This window comes from Chiloscyllium plagiosum, unplaced genomic scaffold, assembly GCF_037043375.1.
Source record: "Chiloscyllium plagiosum isolate Xiang-an unplaced genomic scaffold, Cpla_swu_hap1 HiC_scaffold_20, whole genome shotgun sequence".
Lineage (NCBI taxonomy): Eukaryota > Metazoa > Chordata > Chondrichthyes > Orectolobiformes > Hemiscylliidae > Chiloscyllium > Chiloscyllium plagiosum.
Window position 1 is genome coordinate 73,526,955 of NW_028270158.1, and position 22,434 is coordinate 73,549,388.

Consider the following 22,434-nt stretch of genomic DNA (forward strand, 5'->3'; position numbering starts at 1 on the left):
CTATGTCAATGTCTGGCTCAGTAAACCAGACTATCGGCCCAGAATGGGGAGGTGTGCAGAATGTGTCAGTTTATGGCTCAGTAAACCGGACTATCGGGCCTGCAGGGAGAGCTGTGAAGACAATGTCAGTGTATGGCTCAGTAAACGGGACTATCGGGCCAACATGGGGAGCGGTGCAGACTATGTCAGTGTATGGCTCTGTAAACCGGACTATCGGGTCAGCATGGTGAGCGGTGCGAACAATGTCAGTGCATGGCTCAGTAAACCGGTGTATTGGGCCATCATGGGGAGCGGTGCGAAATATGTCAGTGTGTGGCTCAGTAAACCGGACTATCGGGACAGCATGGGGAGCTGTGCAGATTATGTCAGTGTATGGTTCAGTAAACCGGACTATCGGGCCATCGTTGGGAGCTGTGCAGACTATGCCAGTGTATTGCTCAGTAAACCGGACTATCGAGCCATCGTTGAGAGCTGTGCGGACTATGTCAGTGTATGGCTCAGTAACCTGGCCTATCTGCCCAGCATGGAGAGCTGTGCAGATTATGTCAGTGCATGTCTCATAAACCAGACTATCGGGCCAACATGGGGAGCTGTGCTGACTATGTCAGTGTATGGCTCAGTATACCGGACTATTGGGCCATCATGGGGAGCTGTGCAGACTATGTCAGTGTATGGCTCAGTAAACCGGACTATCGGGCCAGCATGAGGATCTGTGCAGACTATGTCAGTGTATGGCTCAGTAAACCGGACTATCGGGCCAGCATGGAGAGCTATGCTGATTATGTCAGTGTATGGCTCAGTGAACCAGACTATCGCCCCAACATGGGGAGGTGTGTAGACCATGTCAGTGTATGGCTCAGTAAACCAGACTATCGAGCCATTGCTAGGAGCTGAGCGGACTATGTCAGTGTATGGCTCAGTAAACTGGCCGATCTGCCCAGCATGGAGAGCTGTGCAGATTATGTCAGTGTATGTCTCATAAACCAGATAATCGGGCCAACATGGGGATCTGTGCTGACTTTGCCAGTGTATGGCTCAGTAAACCGGACTGTTGGGCCATCATGGTGAGCTGTGCAGACTATGTCAGTGTATGGCTCAGTAACCCGGACTTTCGGGCCAGCATGAGGATCTGTGCAGCCTATGTCAGTGTATGGCTCTGTAACCCGGACTTTCGTGCCAGCATGAGGATCTGTGCAGACAATGTCAGTGTATGGCGCAGTAAACCGGACTTTCGGGCCACAATATAAAGCTGTGTAGACTATGTCAGTGTATGGCTCAGTAAACCGGACTATCTGCCCAGCATGGAGAGCTGTGCAGACTGTATCAGTGTATGGCTCAGTAAACCGGACTATTGGGCCATCATGGAGAGCTGTGCAGACTATGTCAGTGTATGGCTCAGTAACCCGGACTTTCGGGCCAGCATGAGGATCTGTGCAGACTATGTCAGTGAATGGCTCAGTAAACCGGACGATCGGGCCAGAATATAGAGCTGTGTAGACTATGTAAGTGTATGGCTCAGTAAACCGGACTATCGGGCCAGAATATAGAGCTGTGTAGACTATGTCAGTGCATGGTTCAGTAAACAGGACTATCAGCACAGCATGGAGAGCTGTGCAGACTATGTCAGTGTATTGCTCAGTGTCCCGGATTATCACACGAACATGGAGAGGTGAGCAGAATGTATGGCGCAGTAAATGGACTATCGGGACAGCATGGTGAGGTGTGCGAACTATCACAGTGTATTGCTCATTAACCCGGACTATCGGGCCAGCATGGAGAGCTGTGCGGACAATGTCAGTGTGGGCTCAGTAAACTGAACTATCGGGCCAGCATGGAGAGCTGTGCAGACAATGTCAGTGTATGGCTCAGTAAACCGGATCATCGGGCCAGCGTGGAGAGCTGTGCAGAAAATGTCAGTGTATGGCTCAGTAAACCGGACTATCGGGACATCATGGGGAGCTGTGCAGACTATGTCAGTTTATGGCTCAGTAAACTGGACTATCTGCCCAGCATGGAGAGCTGTGCAGACTATGTGAGTGGATGGCTCAGGAAACAGGAATATCAGCCCAGCATGGAGAGCTGTGCAGCCTATGTCAGTATATGTCTCAGGAAACCGGACTATGGGACACAGCGTGGAGAGCTGTGCAGACTATGTCAGTGTATGGCTCAGTAAACAGGACTATCAGCCCAGCATGGAGAGCTGTGCAGACTATGTCAGTATATTGCTCAGTATACCGGACTATCGGCCCAGCCTGGAAAACTGTGCAGACTATGTCAATGTATGGCTCATCAAACTGGACTATCGGCCCAACATGGAGAGCTCTGCAGACTATGTCAGTGTATGGCTCAGCAAACCGGACTATCGGCCCAACATGGAGAGCTCTGCAGACTATGTCAGTATATGGCTCAGTAAACCGGACTATCTGCCCAGCATGGAGAGCTGTGCAGACTACGTCTGTGTTTGGCTCAGTAAACCGTACTATCGGCCCAGCATGGAGAGCTGTGCAGACTATGTCAGTGTATTGCTCAGTATACCGGACTATCACCCCAACATGGGGAGGTGTGCAGAATGTGTCAGTTTCTGCCTCAGTAAACCGGACTATCGGGCCAGCATGGAGAGCCGTGCAGACAATGTCAGTGTATGGCTCAGTAAACCGGACTATTGGGCCATTATGGGGAGCTGTGCAGACTATATCAGTGAATGGCTCAGTAACCCGGACTTTCGGGCCAGCATGGAGAGCTGTGCAGACTATGTCAGTGTATGGCTCAGTAAACAGGACTATGTGCCCAGCATTGAGAGCTGTGCAGACTATGTCAGTGTATGGCTCAGTAAACAGGACTATCAGCCCAGCATGGACAGCTGTGCAGACTATGTCAGTGTATGTCTCAGTAAACCGGACTATCTGCCCAGCATGGAGAGCTGTGCAGACTATGTCAGTGTATGGCTCAGTAAACCGGACTATCTGCCCAGCATGGAGAGCTGTGCAGACTATGTCAGTGTATGGCTCAGTAAACCAGACTATCGGCCCAACATGGAGAGCTCTGCAGACTATGTCAGTACTTGGCTCCGGAAACCGGACTATGGGACACAGTGTATGGCTCAGTAGACCAGACTATCGGGCAGCAGGGAGAGCTGAGCGTACTATCTCAGTGCATGGCTCAGGAAACCAGACTATCTGCCCAGCATGGAGAGCTGTGCAGACAATATCAGTGTATGGCGCAGAAAATGGACTATCGGGCCAGCATGGAGAGGTGTGTGGACTATATCAGTGTATTGCTCATTAACCCAGACTATCGGGCCAGCATGGAGAGCTGTGCGGACAATGTCAGTGCATGGATCAGTAAACGAAATATCGGGCCAGCATTGAGAGCTGTGCAGGCATTGTCACTGTATGGCTCAGAAAACCGGATTATCGGGGCTGCATGGAGGGCTGTGCAGACAATGTCAGTGTATGGCTCAGTAAACCGGACTATTGCGCCATCATGGGGAGTGGTGCGAAATATGTCAGTGTATGGATCAGTAAACCGGACTATCGGGACAGCACTGGGAGCTGTGCAGAGTATGTCAGTGTATGGCTCAGTAAACCGGACTAACGGGCCATCGTTGGGAGCTGTGCAGACTATGTCAGTGTGTGGCTCAGTAAACCGGACTATTGAGCCATCGTTAGGAGCTGTGCGGTCTATGTCAGTGTCTGGTTCAGTAACCTGGCCTGTCTGCCCAGCATGGAGAGCTGTGCAGATTATGTCAGTGTATGTCTCATAAACCAGACTATTGGGTCAACATGGGGAGCTGTGCTGACTATGTCAGTGTATGGCTCAGTAAACCGAACTATTGGACCATCATGGGGAGCTGTGCAGTTTATGTCAGTCTATGGCTCAGTAAACCGGACTATCGGGTCAGCATGAGGATCTGTGCAAATTATGTCAGTGTATGGCTCAGTAAACCGGACTATCAGGCCAGAATATAGAGCTGTGTAGATTATGTCAGTGTATGGCTCAGTAAACCGGACTGTCTGCCCAGCATGGAGAGCTGTGCAGACTATGTCAGTTTATGGCTCAGTAAACCGGACTATCTCTCCAGCATGGAGAGCTGTGCAGACTATGTCAGTGTTTGGCTCAGTAAACCGGACGATCGGCCCAGCATGGAGAGCAGTGCCGACTATGTCAGTGTATGGCTCAGCAAACCGGACTATCGGCCCAACATGGAGAGCTCTGCAGACTATGTCAGTATATGTCTCAGGAAACCGGACTATGGGACACAGCGTGGAGAGCTGTGCAGACTATGTCAGTGTATGGCTCAGCAGACCGGACGATCGGACCAGCAGGGAGAGCTGAGCGGACTATCTCAGTGTATGGCTCAGGAAACCGGACTATCTGCCCAGCATGGGGAGCTGTGCAGACTATATCCGTGTATGGCTCAGTAAAAGGACTGTCGGGCCAGCATGGAGAGGTGTGCGGAGTATCTCAGTGTATTGCTTATTTACCCGGACTATCAGGCCAGCGTGGAGTGCTTTGCAGACTATGACAGTGTATGGCTCAGTAAACCGGACTATCTGCCCAGCCTGGGGAGGCGGTGCAGACTATGCCAGTGTATGGCTCAGTAACCCGGACTATCGGGCCAGAATATAGAGCTGTGTAGACTATGTCAGTAAGCCGGACTACCTACCCAGCATGGAGAGCTGTGCAGACTATATCCGCCGCCATTTCCGCCACCTCCAAACGGACCCAACCACCAAGGATATATTTCCCTCCCCTCCCCTATCAGCATTCCGTAAAGATCACTCCGTCCGTGACTCCCTCGTCAGATCCACACCCCCCACCAACCCAACCTCCACTCCCGGCACCTTCCCCTGCAACCGCAGGAGGTGCAAGACTTGCGCCCACACCTCCCCCCTCACCTCCCTCCAAGGCCCCAAAGGAACTTCCATATCCGCCACAGATTCACCTGTACCTCCACACATATCATCTATTGCATCCTTTGCACCCGATGTGGCCTCCTCTATATTGGGGAGACGGGCCGCCTACTTGCGGAGCATTTCAGGGAACACCTCTGGGACACCCGGACCAACCAACCCAACCACCCTGTAGCTCAACATTTCAATTCCCCCTCCCACTCCACCAAGGATATGCAGGTCTTTGGACTCCTCCATCGTCAGACCACAGCGAAACGACGGTTGGAGGAAGAACGCCTCATCTTCCGGCTAGGAACCCTCCAACCACAAGGGATGAACTCGGATTTCACCAGTTTCCTCATTTCCCCTCCCCCCAGCCTGTCTCAGTCAAATCCATCAAATTCAGCACCGCCTTCCTAACCTGCAATCTTCTTCCCGACCTCTCCGCCCCCACCCCAGTCTGACCTATCACCCTCACCTTGACCTCTTTCCACATATCACATTTCCGACGCCCCTCCCCCAAGTCCCTCCTCCCTATCTTTTATCTTAGCCTGCTGGACCAACTTTCCTCATTCCTGAAGAAGGGCTAATGCCCGAAACGTCGATTCTCCTGTTCCCTTGATGCTGCCTGACCTGCTGCGCTTTTCCAGCAACACATTTCCATCTCAGACTATGTCAGTGTATGGCTCAGTAAACCGGACTATCTGCCCAGCATTGAGAGCTGTGCAGACTATGTCAGTGTATGGCTCAGTAAACAGGATGAAGGATTGGTTCTTTGTTGCATACCAAACAACAATATTTAATCATTTTCTTTTTATCTTTTTCCCTTGTACAAGTGTCACTTGTCCATTCCCTCTACATCCTCCCCAACGGACTTTCAGGAGGAATGTTACCAGGGACTTTTTCTTTCTTTACTCCGTGACAGTTCGACTTACTCTGCCTCACCCCCTCCCCCCCATTTCTCGGGGCCCTCACCAGTCCCTCAGCGATTAAATATCCCTTTTCCCGGCCACCAAGTTAATACTTAAAAGTCAGTTTTCTGACGTTGGTCTGTGCACAGAGTTGCCTGCCCCCTTTTTTTCTATACTTTTTATTGACCTTCTTTCACTGTCTGATTCAGATGTCTCTCTTGTGGGCTTCATACCAGTCGCCCAAGGGAGCGGGCAAAACCTGGACAAGAAACCGCTCCTCAATTATGACTGGGAGGCATCTTCCCAGTGTCCAGGGCCAGCCACTCCCCCCGGCGATGGAAGAATATCCCGGACGATCCCCCAATTGTATGAAACTAAGCCCACTCACTTCAATAATTTCAGTGCGAGACAAGATCTGAAGCAATCAGTATGTTTATTACACGCTTGCAAGCGGTTCCTGAAATCGACTCGCAGAGTTTAGCAAGTACATCGGATTCACTACTCCAAACCTGGTACCCATTACTATTGTTTCTCTCTTGCCTTACCCGGCCTTGGGCATAACAAAGTCCAGGTTTGACTTGGCCTTTTCACCACATCTTGGCTGTAGTCAACTGTTAGGTATGTCCTCCTTCACTGCGATCTATTTCCCCCACTTGTGACATTTCCTCCCTTTCACCAACCATATTGAACTTGACGACCTTTTAATTGGGGTTTGCTTTTTATTTTTGCAGAAATGGGAAACAAATGCTTATAACTACTGCTTGTATAAGCATTTCTAGCTTAACCGACATCCTCACAGCACCTTATCTATTTGTCTGTACCATCTACCATTGTCTGCAGACACCTTTCATTCTTGTATGCACATTTTAGCTAATATGAAAACAATTATATATTTCCTTCACATTCTTGTTGACTCAGCTTTTGGTTGAAACAATTGGACACTGGTGTGAGTTCATTTACCTTGCATAAGTAATTATGGCTGCAGAAGTAACACAACTTCACCTGTAACCCACAGTTGGTAGTGCAGTGAACAAAGAAGAACAAAGAATACAGAAAATGTGCAGCCCAGGAACAGACCCTTTGGACAACCGAGCCTGAGCCGATCCAAATCAACTATCTAAACATGTCGCCCAATTTCTAAGCATCCGTATCCCTCTGCTTCTCACTTACTCATGCATCGGTCCAGGCACACCTGAAATGAATCTACCATGCCTGCCTCTACTACCTCTGCTGGCAACGCATTCCAGCACCTACCACCCTCTGTGTAAAATACTTTCCATGTCTATCTCCCTTAAACGTTTCACCCCTCTCATTGAACGCGTGATCTCTCATTATTGAATCCCTCATCTTGGGAAAAAGCTTATCTCTATCCACCCTGACTGTACCCTTCATGATATTGTAGACCTCAATCAGGTCCCCTCAATCTCGTTTTTTCTAATGAAAGCAGAAGTAGCCTACTCAACCTCTCTTCAGAGCTTGCATCTTCCATACCAGGCAGCATCTGCGTAAACCTTCTCCGCATTCTCTCCTAAACATCCACATAATTTTGATAATTTGGCGACCAGAACTGCACAGAGTATTCTAAACGCGGCCGAAACAAACTCTTGTACAATTTTAGCAGGGCTTGCCTGCTCTTATACTCAATGCCCTATCCGGTGAAGGCAAGCATGCCATATGCCTTCCTGACCACTCTATCCACCTGTGCAGTCAACTGCAGGGTACAAAGGACCTGAACTCCCAGATCTCTCTTCTCATAAAGTTTACCCAAGGCTGTTCCGTTTACTGTATACTTGGCTGTGGAATTAGACTTCCCCAAATCATCACCACACATTTGCTTGAATGGAACACCATTTGCCACTTCTCCGCTCAACACTTCTGTCTATCTATATTCCACTTCATTCTTTGACAGCCCCCTATGTTTTCTGGCAACTCCACCAATCTTTGTGTCATCTGCAAATGTAGTGGCGAGATACTGGGCTAGCAACCCTTGGAGATTGGAACATGGCAGTTGTTCATCCCATGCAGCAAGGAACCATGTTTGGATGCTTGTTCCCAGTGAAGTACCACTGTTTCCTGATGGAGATCAATAATTCAAACTTTTTTGTTAAGAGTCATGATTTAGAAGTTTACTGACGATACATAGTCGTGTAGTTGACTATGATGAATCATGTCAGGGACCGCAGGGATGTATCCATCAGGTGGAAAGAAAAATGGCGAATGGAATTGAGTCCAGACTAATGAGTGGTAGTGAATTTGGGTAGTTGTAACAATAACAGTGAGGATTCTGAGTGGTGTACATGAACAAAGAGATCTTGGAGTGGACATTCACAGATCCCTGAAGATTGTTGCACAGGTGGATCAGTTGTTCGAGAGGTTTTTGGATATTTTCTATTGTTGACCACAGACTGTGGATGATATTCGATCTTTAGTAACCGCCAGTTTAGGAAACAACTAAAGGAATGAGCACAAGTCTGGTCCATGCAATAATCTACATTTTAAAAAATTGAAAGTTGAAAGATAGAGGGCTGAAGCATAAATCTTTGACCATCAAACTACTTCACCACTCAATGAATTTACCACTGATTCCTCTCCAGGTAATGCTGGTATGTGCCTCAGAGGGTAATTTGCAAATGGTGGAGGTTCAGTGCATCTTCAAACTTGTCCTTATAGTCAGTACAATTTTTGAGCTTTGAAGGTTCTGTCAACAAAGCCTGGATGACTTACTCCAGTGAATCTTCTATGTGGTGCACTCTGCTGCAATTGTGCCTTAGCAGTTAAGGGAATAAATATTCAGGTGTTGAACAATATACAGTTAAGTGACTGTATTGAGGTGGAGGGTGCCCAGTTCCTTCAGTGGCATTGAAGCTGCACCCACCGCGGAAATGGAGAGAGTTCTGTTAAACATCTAATTTGTGCGTTGCCGACGATGTAGGCTTCACGGAGACAAGAGTTGAGTTAATAATCAAACAAAGTCGACCGGCGGACAGGTGTTTGTCGTCAACTTATTTATATGGGCGGTCAGGTTCCATTTTTCCTAAATACTAGCTTCCAGGACGATTACACGGAGGAATTCAGTTACATTGAAGCCATTGAATGCCAATCGAATATGATTTGATTCTCATTTGTCAGAGTTATCATTGCTGTATTTGGTCCTTCTGTGGGTCAATCCGATTCTAATCGCTTTCTGATTTCAAGTTCCAATTCCCGTCTGCGCCTGAAATTTCAACCCGTTTCCTCACCGAAGTTTCTCCACCTGTCTTAATAATATATAAGGTAGCTATAAGGGACAGCGCAGACTTACAAACATGTTGCTAACTCTGTATACAGTAGAACTTCGTGGAATGATTGGTTCGGCTGGGATTATTCTCCTTGAAACAAAGGAGGATGAGGGGAACTTTATAATCACATAATAACATTTATAAACGTTCAATATTCGTGGGATCTTGACAGGGTAGATACGGGCAGGTGGCTTGCCCTATGCTCTGAGGAGAGCACCAGAGGACATAATCTCAGAATTAGATATTGCCCATTTAATTCAGAATTGAGGAGTAATTTCTTTGATGGAAATGTGTTGCTGGAAAAGCGCAGCAGGTCAGGCAGCATCAAGGGAACAGGAGAATCGACGTTTCGGGCATTAGCCCTTCTTCAGGACTGAGGAAGTTTGGTCCAGCAGGCTAAGATAAAAGATAGGGAGGAGGGACTTGGGGGAGGGGCGGCGGAAATGTGATAGGTGGAAAGAGGTCAAGGTGAGGGTGATAGGTCAGACTGGGGTGGGGGCGGAGAGGTCGGGAAGAAGATTGCAGGTTAGGAAGGCGGTGCTGAATTTGATGGATTTGACTGAGACAGGCTGGGGGGTGGGGAAATGAGGAAACTGGTGAAATCCGAGTTCATCCCTTGTGGTTGGAGGGTTCCTAGCCGGAAGATGAGGCGTTCTTCCTCCAACCGTCGTTTCGCTGTGGTCTGACGATGGAGGAGTCCAAAGACCTGCATATCCTTGGTGGAGTGGGAGGGGGAATTGAAATGTTGAGCTACAGGGTGGTTGGGTTGGTTGGTCCGGGTGTCCCAGTGGTGTTCCCTGAAACACTCCGCAAGTAGGCGGCCCGTCTCCCCAATATAGAGGAGGCCACATCGGGTGCAAAGGATGCAATAGATGATATGTGTGGAGGTACAGGTGAGTCTGTGGCGGTTATGGAAGTTTCCTTTGGGGCCTTGGAGGGAGGTGAGGGGGGAGGTGTGGGCGCAAGTCTTGCACCTCCTGCGGTTGCAGGGGAAGGTGCCGGGAGTGGAGGTTGGGTTGGTGGGGGGTGTGGATCTGACGAGGGAGTCACGGAGGGAGTGGTCTTTGCGGAATGCTGATAGGGGAGGGGAGGGAAATACATCCTTGGTGGTGGGGTCTGTTTGGAGGTGGCGGAAATGGCGGCGGATGATGCGCTGTACATGGAGGTTAGTGGGGTGGAAGGTGAGGACCAGTGGGGTTCTGTCCTGGTGGCGGTTGGAGGGGCGGGGTTCAAGGGCGGAGGATCGGGACGTGGAAGAGATGCAGTGGAGGGCATCGTCGACCACGTCGGGGGGGGGGGGGAAATTGCAGTCCTTGAAGAAGGAGGCCATCTGGGATGTGCGTTTTTGGAACTGGTCCTCCTGGGAGCAGATGCGGCGGAGTCGAAGGAATTGGGAGAATGGGATGGCGTTTTTACAGGGGGCAGGATGGGAGGAGGTGTAGTCCAGGTAGCTGTGGGAGTCGGTTGGTTTGTAGTAGATGTCCGTGTTGATTCGGTCGCCTGAGATAGAAATAGAAAGGTCGAGGAAGGGGAGGGAGGAATCTGAGACTGTCCAGGTGAATTTGAGGTCGGGGTGGAAGGTGTTGGTGAAGTGGATGAACTGTTCAACCTCCTCATGGGAGCACGAGGCGGCGCCGATACAGTCATCGATGTAGCGGAGGAAAAGGTGGGGGGAGGGGCCAGTGTAGTTGCGGAAGATGGATTGTTCCACATATCCTACGAAGAGGCAGGCATAGCTGGGGCCCATGCGGGTGCCCATGGCTACTCCTTTCGTTTGGAGGAAGTGGGAGGATTGGAAAGAGAAGTTGTTCAGGGTGAGGACCAGTTCAGTCAGTCGAAGGAGGGTGTCTGTGGAAGGGTACTGGTCGGTACGGCGGGAAAGAAAGAAGCGGAGGGCTTTGAGTCCTTCGTGATGGGGGATGGAGGTGTACAGGGACTGGACGTCCATGGTGAAAATAAGGCGTTGGGGACCGGGGAAGCGAAAATCATGGAGCAGGTGGAGGGCATGGGTGGTGTCCCGAACGTAGGTGGGGAGTTCTTGGACTAAGGGGGACAGGACGGTGTCAAGGTATGCGGAGATGAGTTCGGTGGGGCAGGAGCAGGCGGAGACAATGGGTCGGCCGGGGCAGTAAGGTTTGTGGATTTTGGGCAGGAGGTAGAAGCGGGAGGTGCGGGGTTGTGGGACTATGAGGTTGGAGGCGGTGGATGGGAGATCCCCCGATGTGATGAGGTTATGGACGGTCTGGGAGATGATGGTTTGGTGGTGGGGGGTGGGGACATGGTCAAGGGGGCAGTAGGAGGAGGTATCTGCGAGCTGGCGTTTGGCCTCAGCGGTGTAGAGGTCGGTGCGCCAAACTACTACCGCGCCTCCCTTGTCTGCTGGTTTGATAGTGAGGTTGGGGTTGCAACGGAGTGAGTGGAGGGCTGCGCGTTCCGAGGGTGAGAGGTTGGAGTGGGTGAGAGGGGTGGGGGAGTTCAGGTGGCGGTTAATATCGCGGCGGCAGTTGGCTATGCAGAGGTCGAGGGCAGGTAGGAGGCCAGCACGGGGTGTCCAGGTGGATGGGGTGTGTTGGAGGCGGGAGAAGGGGTCGTCAGAGGGTGGGCGGGAGTCTTGGTTAAAGAAGTAGGCGTGGAGGCGAAGGCGGCGGAAGAATTGTTCGACGTCACGCCGCGTGTTGAATTCATCAATCCGGGAGCGTAGGGGAATGAAGGTGAGGCCTCTGCTGAGTAATTTCTTTGCTCAGGGGTCAAAGAATCTGTTTCATTTTCCGGTATCCGCTGTTGAGACTGTGTGGTTGGGTATTTTCAAACTGTGCCAGATAGTTAATCAGCAAGATGATGAAACTTTGTCGAGCTAAGTGAGCTGAAAGAAATTCAAGATTATCAGATCGACTATGTTAAAAATCACACAATACCAGGTTATAGTCCAACAGGTTTAATTGGAAGCACACTAGCTTTCGGAGCATCACTCCTTCATCAGGTAATAGTCAGGTGACTATCAGGTGTTGTGTAATTTTTAACTTTGAACACCCCAGTCCAACACCGGCATCTCCAAAACAGATCAACCATGTGTTCGTTGAATAGTTGAGCAGACTCCTTGGGCTGAATAGCATACTTCCATTTGGTTTAACATTTCATCCATCGCTTTATTTTATTCCTGAGTTCAGAATTATGAGGGGATGTGATGAAGTGACAGAAAAGGTTTATTAAACAGATCAGACAGATCAGGAACAAGGCTCATAAACTCAGGAAGAAGAAATATGCTGTGACCTGGGGGCAACAACTGACACTGGGCACAGCACAGGTGGCTGTGTACAGAAGCTGCGATTGCTGAAGGAAGTTGCTAGATCTCATACAGTTGGAAAGTCAGTGATCACGCTGGATGATGGATTGTTGTATGATTCACACACAGCAGAAATTTGTGAAAGAAAGAATTTTTTTCCATTGGAGAAATTTTCTGCGGTTCCAATTCCGAGTGACTGTTGTTTGAAATAATGATAGATCTTTGTGAGAAGTGTTAGGTTAAAATACACATGACAACCCCAATGGATAAACTTGTGCTCCCAATCTCTTGTTTTTTTTTCTCTTTCTTTCGATGTAAATTCATAGAAAGACAAGATGGAATGTAGGGCGGAAAGAAAAATGCGTTCCTTCTCATTCCACCAATTTCACCTACAATTGAATAGAATGTCTGCTCTCACTCGTCATTTCGACTTTAATGTGGTGTCGATTATTTGTGAGTCTCACGTGCAGTGAAGGGCAAGAACAAGATTCTAGATCCAGTGTATACCAGAGGTGTGAGGTGCAAAGAAAAACTGCCAGAGCGGTGTGTAAAATTAACAACCAGAGTGTGACTCGAACCAGTGAATGTGGAGCAAAGCGATATAATAACTCACCACCATCATTTATCGGTCTCCTCAGCACATTTTGAAGAGGGATGACATGTGACCTCATCAGGTTACATGTGGTGAACGTCATGGATGAGAAAGTTCCAGAGCGGAATCGAATCCACACCATTGTGTTTCTGCTTTCACTTGAATTATAATTAGAGGAAATTCCAATAAATAGCCATGCTGGTCAGAATGAATAGCTGTCAGTGATACATTCTGAGTCATAACTGAGTCAGAATGAAAAAGGACAAAATTTACCGTCATATTTACACCTACATTTGACACATAATTTCTTCAGTCACTTTCTCTCTCACGTGAAGAAGCCATGGTGAGGGAAATAAAGGCGACGTTGTCGCTCTATGGCCTTTCTCATATGGCTAAACCTGAATTGGATTAAATCGCAAGACATGCTGATTTGTTCGTTTCATTTTAATTTTGCTGAAACCTCACAATGTTCATTGTAATAATCAGAAGTGAATTAGATATATCTCATTGGAACGATTAATGTTGTATTCAAATTTGCTCTGACTTTATTTCAGCTTAAGGAAAATACTGCTTAGAAAAACAAAGGGTTAAAGTGCAAAATAAAACCCACCAGTTTCGTTGCTCGTTGTTTTGGCTGATTTCACTGAGTATTAAATGGACCAAACATCATGGTGTTTGTTCTCACATCTTTAACGCATGTGATGAAAGCAGGAAGTCGATCTCCAAGCAATTGGTAACTTCCCATTCATTATATTCTTCTTCACAATAAACAAAAATCCACTCAGTTCCATTTACAATGCTTTAGGTGGAATATTATGCCAAATCTTTCAAAATGCAGAGTTTTGGACCCGAATCTTATTCAGCTGCACACATTAAATAAATGTCTTTACATTTAAAGTCAACCAACTGAGACATTGTTTCCCCGCAACTTCCGACCGACTACACGCCAACCCTACACCTTTACCTAGCCACACGCTGTCTCTCTCCTTGTGAAATTTATTCCTTGTATGTCACCAAATGTCCAAATATTTCGAAAAAACAGATTCTCGGAGTGACAGCGATTCTGTTCTCATCATTGCTTTGTCCTTCAAAGGGTTTATCAAAGGTATTGAATGCCTGACATCTAGATGTTCACTTACTTGAAAGAGGGAATTTTCCACCTATTTACTCTGTCCAAACATTTCATAACCTGAAAACCCCATTAAGTCTTCCTTGGATCAGGGATAACTGTTCTCAATTTTCAAAGAAGACAAGTGAATAAAATCTCATCCTCAGTACACCCCCATCAGCATCTTATCTAATGGCTATACACCTCAGTAAACACCGTCATTAACAATTCATAGAATCACTAAATTCTACAGTGCAGGAAGAGCATTTCAGTCAATTTAGTCGGTGTTGACTCTCTGAAGAGCATCTCAACCAAACCTAGCTCCCCTCCCTATTTCCTTATATTTCACCTGAAGAAGGGAAATCCCTCCCTCTTATGATTTCAAATAAACCTGTTGGAGTATAACCTGACGTCCTGTGACTGCTGACCTTATCCCCGCGTTACCCATGGCTAATTCACCTAACTTACTTAATTCAATCCCTGGACACGAGAGGGCAATTTAACTTTGCCAATCAACCTAACCCTCCCTCTGAACAGCAGTGCGAATTACTGAGACAATGTTCCATCATACTGAGCAAATGCTGTATCATTTTTAATGGTTTTATACCCTGGTAATAGCCTCATCAAAACAAATGAACCCAAATTCACTGTATCGAAACGCCACTCTGTCCTTTACAATTTAATTCGTGCTGCGGGAAATGTTTCTGCACTCATACTTGAATGTGTTTATGTTGTTTCTTCCTCAGCTTCCTGCTTCTTGTAAACACTTCAATCCGGAACAAGTCTGTCAAATGCTTTTCATTCCAACACAGTCACAAGGTGAAGTTTGCAGAAGTCACGTGTTTGGCCGTTCACTGACACTCTGCCTCCCTGAGAGTTGCAGTCCTTCCCCACCTTTATTCAGGCAGCACTGTCCTTCGTGTGATATGCCTCATCGAGAATGGAAGGACAGGTATCAATACCCGCACTTGGGAATGGAGCGACAGTTTTAAAACGTTTACAATGTCCCCAGCGTAGAATTGAACCCTGTGACAGGCGGGGACACTAACCATTATACGACCGAGGGCACAAGTGTCAAAGGAGGCCCTTCAACCAAATGTGGCCACACTTGTCAAAAACAACTGCCTAATGAACTGAATCCATTTCAGAATGCTTACCTCACAGCCTTATATGTCTTGGCATCAAAAGTTCACATCTGAATATTTATTCAGGTTATGAAGCTTTCTGCCGCTCTGAAAAATGCAGACAGTGTTTTCCAAATTCCAACCACCCACTAGCTGATAAAGCTTTTTCGCACATCTTCTCAAACGTTTCTGTCTTTCTCCTTAAGTCTCTGGCCCCTGCTGATCGATCCCTCCATCAATGGGAAACTCGTTTATTCAACCCTGTCCGTGCCCTAACTCAATCATGTCGTGTACACATCTCCTTTGCACTGTAACAAATACTCCACTCTGTCCTGTCTTTCTTCACAACTGAAACTCTGTAATCCAAACAGTATCCCGGTAAATATCTCCTGCAATTTTCTCAGTATGATCACATCCCTGCTATAATGTGACTTGCAAAACTGCAAACAACACTCTTGCTTGAGCATAATGAGCATTTGTTTTAAAATTTCTGGATTTGTATGAGGGCGATTCTAGCTAAGCAGCATTTATTACCCATTCCTAATTGCCGAGAGGGCAGTTGAGACTCAACTATATTGCTATGGGTCTGAAGTCACATGCAGCCCAGGCCATGTAAGGATAGCAAATTCCATCCCGCAATGACATCAGTGAAACAGACTTTTTTTTCAACAATTGTCAATGGATCTATAGTAGTCATTAGATTCTTCCTTGCAGATAATTTTTTAATCCGAATTTGACAATTATGGCATGATGGGATTCAAGCCCGAGTACCCAGACTATTACCTCGGTCTCTGGATTATCAGTCCTATGAAATTATCACAAGACCAACGCAGAAAGCCATAAAAGCTGATCTTTAACAATAAAATGTATTTTCACCAAATCTGTCCTGGTATTTTCCATGAGCCTGACGCTACAATTGTCTCTGGTCAGTAAAAGCTGCTACATGGGGATTGATTTCACAACCCCGGTATCCAAATGGATCGATTTGTTTGAAGGTCCCGATGGTGGTATTGGGGCACGTTCACCCAACAACAGTAGCACAGACAGAACAGTATGAATGTGAAAGAGAGTGATAGATTGAGCATTGCCCCAGAGAAATGGGAGGTGGGACGGAAAGGAGGTTTAATGATCGTGGGAAGGAGAGAAATCTCCGACAACGGGTATGTTTGAATCCTGATCTATGAAACGCAGAGATGTAAGAGAGCGGAATTTGAAGGTAAAACAATTAGTATCTTAGCATGTGTCACAAAAAGGACAACGGAGAGAACACTTAGTGCCGTGATTTGGTTTCAAATCGAGGTTGCTGTGGTCACAATGCAAAATACCGACAACCACGATCACAGTAACCACAGAACAGGATGCTTGCAAGCAGCAATAAGTATACTAGCAGAGGAAATGTTCGGAAGAACAGCAAATGTACAGTATCACTACTCAGCGAACAGTGACAGACATGTGGGAACTGAGAATGAGCTGAATCTTTCAGTTCGATGTCCTCAGAGGCTGTCGAGATCCATTGAATGAGAATGTTGAAAACTGAGATTGATCGATTTCGACAAAACATCAAAGACTCGGGAGACAGTACAGGATATTGTTGAAATGTTTGCTTCAATAGCATTTTAGCATAACATCGGCACAGCCGCCCAGATCCAACTGGAAATGGGGATGGGAATGAGTACGCAGAGTTACTCTCTGGCTCCAGTGATGCAATAGGTGAGCGCCTTGTCCTTCTGTGATGGTACAGAGACGCAAGAAATTCCTCGGTTAAGTGTGCTCCTGCTCAAGGGAATGGTTGTCCCCGTTTATACTACCATAGCGATTTCCGGTGCATCTTTCTAAGACAGCTGAGTGGCACAAGTGGAGCGTGATGAGCCCTTAACTTTGCAGTGGTGGGTTTAAAAAATGATTTTGCTATTTGGATCTGTGTTTCTGAGACTGGCGGTGACAACTACATTTGCTTGCATCTGCTCAGTATCAGTTTCTTCCACACAGTCAAGGCTTCAACCTGGAGAAGGTGGTGTTGGGGTGATATTTTAAACTAGTCATCCTTGGCGACTGGAACACGGAAAAGGTGATGTTTACGTTCGACGAATAAAACCTGAAATGCAAGCCTGACCTCAGGAACAGAGATCATGATTTAAATTTCCTGCAATCTCATTCATTCATGTCCCTTATGCAGTGGATTCAACCATCTTCACCCAGTCCGGCCTACGAGAGACTCCAGGACCAGAAAAAAAAACATGAGCTGACCCTTAATTCAGGAATCCCCATCATGTGGGGAAGCAGGCTTGTCGGCCCTTCCAGTTCACAGGGTACATCGGAAGCGCATCCCACCAGACCCCAGGGTATTCCCTGCCCCATGAGCCTGCATTTCCCATTGTTGATCCCTGTAACAGGCACACCTTTGGTCAGAGGGAGAAATAAAAACGCAAACACACAGAGAATGTGCAGACTGCCCACAGACAGACACCCGAGGCTGGGATCGCACCCAGGTTTGTGGTGTAGCCAGACAGCAACGAACGAGGGGCGAAAAATAAGTGTTGTCCTGACCAGTGATACTCACACCCTGTGGGTGAATAAGGAAGAATGAAAACATATTAACAACATGGAAAACGGGATTTGTACCTGTGTGGACACAATGTGAAAGGATCGTTCACCCTGTGTAGAAAAAAGGACACTGATCCCGCAGAGAAAGCAGGGCAATGTGGGAACTGCTGGAAGGGATTCAATTAACCACAGAAATGGAAACTCATTTAATCAGTAACACTGGGGAGAGGCCGTTCACCAGTCCCCTGTGTGGGAAGGGATGACTGATCAAAACAACCTCCCAGACTCCAGCAGGATTACATATCCCATCAGGTGTTCGATTATGCTGTCAGTGCTGCTGTTAATCCCAACCAGATATTTGCTCCATAGCTTCAATCATAGAGTCATACAGCATGAAGGCATACAGGCCCGTCAGTGCAACCAATCCATTCTGAACATACTGCCAAACTAATCTACTCCCATCTGCCTCCTCCTGTACCCGTTGAGCGGTTATAATGCCCTTGTAGTTTTATTACTGTGTTGTTAATCCAAACAAAACAGGTAATATTTTGAGGACAAAGAGTTAAGGTCCTGGCATGACAGATGGTGGAGTTTGAATTCAATAAGCACCTGGAATTGAAGAATCTCGTGATGACCTAAATCAGTTGTATGGAAAATCCCATCTGATTCACTCATGCCAGTTCGGGAAGCAAATTGTCATATTCAACTGCTCTTTCCCACAGGAGACTCCAGATGTATAATACCGCGGTTGACTCTTAAATGTCCTCTGGGAAATAACTGATGTACTAGGCATGAATAAATTTATTTTAAAAATCCCACTTTCCCATTCATATTTGGAATCAATTGTCCATTAAATGTTGCAAACATACCTCATCCATCACTTCCTCAGCAAGTTAATTGCACACGTAAAACACCTTCCTTAAAAAAAAGCCTAACATGACTTTTTTAAAAAAAACATATGCCCTCTCACCTTGAAATCCCCATCCTGAGAAAAGGCAGCTATCGTTAACTCTAACTTGCCTCTCAATAATTCATAAACTTCTGTCAGGTTGTTGTGGTTCTGTTCGCCGAGCTGGAAATGTTTGTTGCAAACGTTTCGTCCCCTGTCTAGGTGACATCCTCAGTGCTTGGGAGCCTCCTGTGAAGCGCTTATGTGGTGTTTCCTCCGGCATTTAAGTGGCCTGTCCCTGCCGCTTCCGGTTGTCAGTTTCAGCTGTCCGCTGTAGTGGCCTGTATATTGGGTCCAGGTCGATGTGTTTGTTGATGGAGTTTCTGGATGAGTGCCATGCTTCTAGGAATTCCCTGGCTGTTCTTTGTTTGGCTTGCCCTATAATGGTAGTGTTGTCCCAGTCGAATTCATTAGATTAGATTAGATTACTTACAGTGTGGAAACAGGCCCTTCGGCCCAACAAGTCCACACCGACCCGCCGAAGCGCAACCCACCCATACCCCTACATGTACCCCTTACCTAACACTACGGGCAATTTAGCATGGCCAATTCACCTGACCTGCACATCTTTGGACTGTGGGAGGAAACCGGAGCACCCGGAGGAAACCCACGCAGACACGGGGAGAACGTGCAAACTCCACACAGTCAGTCGCCTGAGGCGGGAATTGAACCCAGGTCTCTGGCGCTGTGAGGCAGCAGTGCTAACCACTGTGCCACCGTGCCGCCCACTGTGCCACCGTGCCGCCCAAAATTCATGATGCTTGTCGTCTGCGTGTGTGGCTACTAAGGATAGCTGGTCGTGGCGTTTCCTGGCTCGTTGATGTTCATGGATGCGGATCGTTAGCTGTCTTCCTGTTTGTCCTATATAGTGTTTTGTGCAGTCCTTGCATGGGATTTTGTACACTACATTAGTTTTGCTCATGCTGGGTATCGGGTCCTTCGTTTTGGTGAGTTGTTGTCTGAGGGTGGCTGTTGGTTTGTGTGCTGTTATAAGTCCTAGTGTTCGCAGTAGTCTGGCTGTCAGTTCTGAAATGCTCCTCATGTATGGTAGTGTGGTTAATCTTTTGGGTTGCAGCATGTCCTCGTTCCGTTGTCTTTCCCTTAGGCATCTGTTGATGAAATTGCGAGGATATCCGTTTTTGGCGAATACCTTGTACATGTGTTCCTCTTCCTCTTTTTGCAGTTCTGGTGTGCTGCAGTGTGCCGGAGTGACAACCGGAAGTGGCTGGGACAGGCCTCGATAAATGCCGGAGGAAACACCACAGAAGCGCTTCACAGGGGGCTCCCAAGCACTGAGGATGTCACCTAGACAGGGGACGAAACATTTGCAACAAAAATTTCCAGCTCGGCGAACAGAACCACAACAACGAGCACCCGAGCTACAAATCTTCTCCCAAATTCTGTCAGGTCGCCGTTCAAACCCCTAACCTAGAGTGAAAACAGTCTCAACTAGGAGACAGTGAGAACTGAGATGAGAGATCAGAACCCAGAGTTTTGTGCTGGGATGCACAACAGGTCATGCAGCATTTGAGGAGCGGGAGAATCGACATTTCGGGGAAGAGCCTGATGAAGAACACTTGCGCAAAAAAATTATTCTCCTGCTCCTGGGATGTTGCCTTACCTGTTGTGGTTTTCCAGCACCCAGATCTCGAAGCTGAAAATAGTCTCAGCCTATCCAGCCTTTCATTATAACTCAAACCTTCCACACACAGCAACATACGTGCATACTTTTTTGAACCTGCTCCAGCTGAATAATATCATTCCTACAACTGGGCGACCGGAACTGGACATAATATTCAAGAAGAGGCCTCATCAATGTCCTGCAAAGCTTCAACATAACGTCCAGACTCCTATACACGAAGGACTGAACAATGAAGGGAAGTATGTTAAATGCCTTTGAACCACCTTATCTGTAGGTGATGAAAACTACAAGGAATTATGCACCTGCACCCCGAGCTTCCGTGTTCTCCAACACTACGCAACTTGTTGTTGTACCAAAATGCAATACCTTCCATTTATCCAGATTGAACTCCATGTTACATTTTTCAGTCCAACGACTCATTGGATGAAGATCCTTTTGAAACTTCGATAATCTTCCTCACTATCTACAATTCTGGCGTCGCCTGCAAACCGACAAAGCATGCCTGCAGTGAGTTTCACTGTTTTCTCATATAGATCAATGATTCATATTTACTTGTAGTGGCCGTGATTTAGCAGTGTGCAGATCATACAACAGTTCGTCATGCAATTAACCATGAGGAAGAACGCCGCAGACTGCAGGGAGATATTAAACAATTGGAAATGAAAATGGTGAAGGAAATTCATTCCAGGCAAGTTGGTGATAGTGAAGCAAGTTCAAACTTCAAACCAGCCGTTCACGCTCCAGTTGTGGCACTCAGCTGTCTCAGCAAGCTGCTCTGTAGATTGCTATAAACGGGAAAAAAAAATTCCCTTGTCTCCCACCTTTGGCCAGGAGCACTCCCAACCTCGGAATTACTTGCGCCTCAAAACCGTCATAGAAATGCCCTGCATTCACCGGTTGTGTCACTGGAGTTTTCGAGTATCTGTGCGACCTCATTCCCATCCCGACTTCCAGTTGGATCTTCGCGACTGCGCTACTCCATTCCTCAGATTCTGGGGCTGGGAATTGGGACTATGTGGCAGCAGTGGTTACTGCCTTGTGTGGGGAAACTGGTGAAGTAGCCGATGTTAAACTGCATTACTATTGAAGCATACATTTCAACAACACCTGCACTGTCCCCGGAGTTTTTGATGTTTTCGAGAAATCTATTTATCTCAGCCTACAGTATATAAATAATGGAATCACCACAGCCACTGGGGGAACCGATATTAAACGGTCAGCCCATTCTGAGTTCCCACGTATCTGCCACTGTTCGCTCATCACTGATATTGTGCATTTGGTGCGCTGCCTAACATTTCCTGTGATACAGTACTTATTGCATGCTGCTCGTGTGCGCATCTGTGGGACGCCGTGATCGTATAGTGGTTAGTACTCTGCGTTGTGGCCGCAGCAACCTCGGTTCAAATCCGAGTCACGGCACTAATCGCTCTAAGTGTCCCAGTTTTTGTGAAACACAAAGGAATCAGTTGCTTTAACATGGTAATTTTCTCCAAGGTGATGATCTTTTCCCTTCAAATTCTGCTTGCTCACATCCCTGTGTTTCATATGTCAGAATTCAAATCCACCCGTTCTCAAAAATTTCTCTCCCTCCTTCGATCACTAACTGAACGTTCCGTCTCACACCCCCATTTCATTAATTTAGCGATGCCGGTGTTGGACTACGGTGTACAAAGTTATAAATCACAACACTGCCTTGTATGTTAAGTATGTTAAGTATGGAAGTATGTTAAATGCCTTTGAACCATCTTGTCTGTAGGTGATTCAAACTACAAGTAATTATGCACCTGCACCCCGAGCTTCTGTGTTCTCCAACACTACGCAAAGCCCTACTCTTGTTGTTGTACCAAAATGCAATACCTTCCATTTATCCAGATTGAACTCCATGTTACATTTTTCAGTCCAACGACTCATTGGATTAAGATCCTTTTGAAACTTAGATAATCTTCCTCACTGTCTACAATTCTGGTGTCGCCTGCAAACCGACAAAGCATGCCTGCAGTGAGTTTCACTGTTTTCTCATATAGATCAATGATTCATATTTACTTGTAGTGGCCGTGATTTAGCAGTGTGCAAATCATGCAACAGTTAGTCATGCAATTAACCATGAGGAA

At 47.1% G+C, this 22,434-nt stretch overlaps 1 non-coding gene across 1 annotated transcript; it reads left to right on the forward strand.

Annotated features, from left to right (window-relative positions):
• Positions 1 to 21,670: 21,670 nt before the first annotated feature.
• trnah-gug (transfer RNA histidin (anticodon GUG)) lies at positions 21,671 to 21,742 on the forward strand. The gene has a single exon. It is a non-coding gene; the product is annotated as a tRNA-His (tRNA).
• The last annotated feature ends 692 nt before the right edge of the window (positions 21,743 to 22,434 follow it).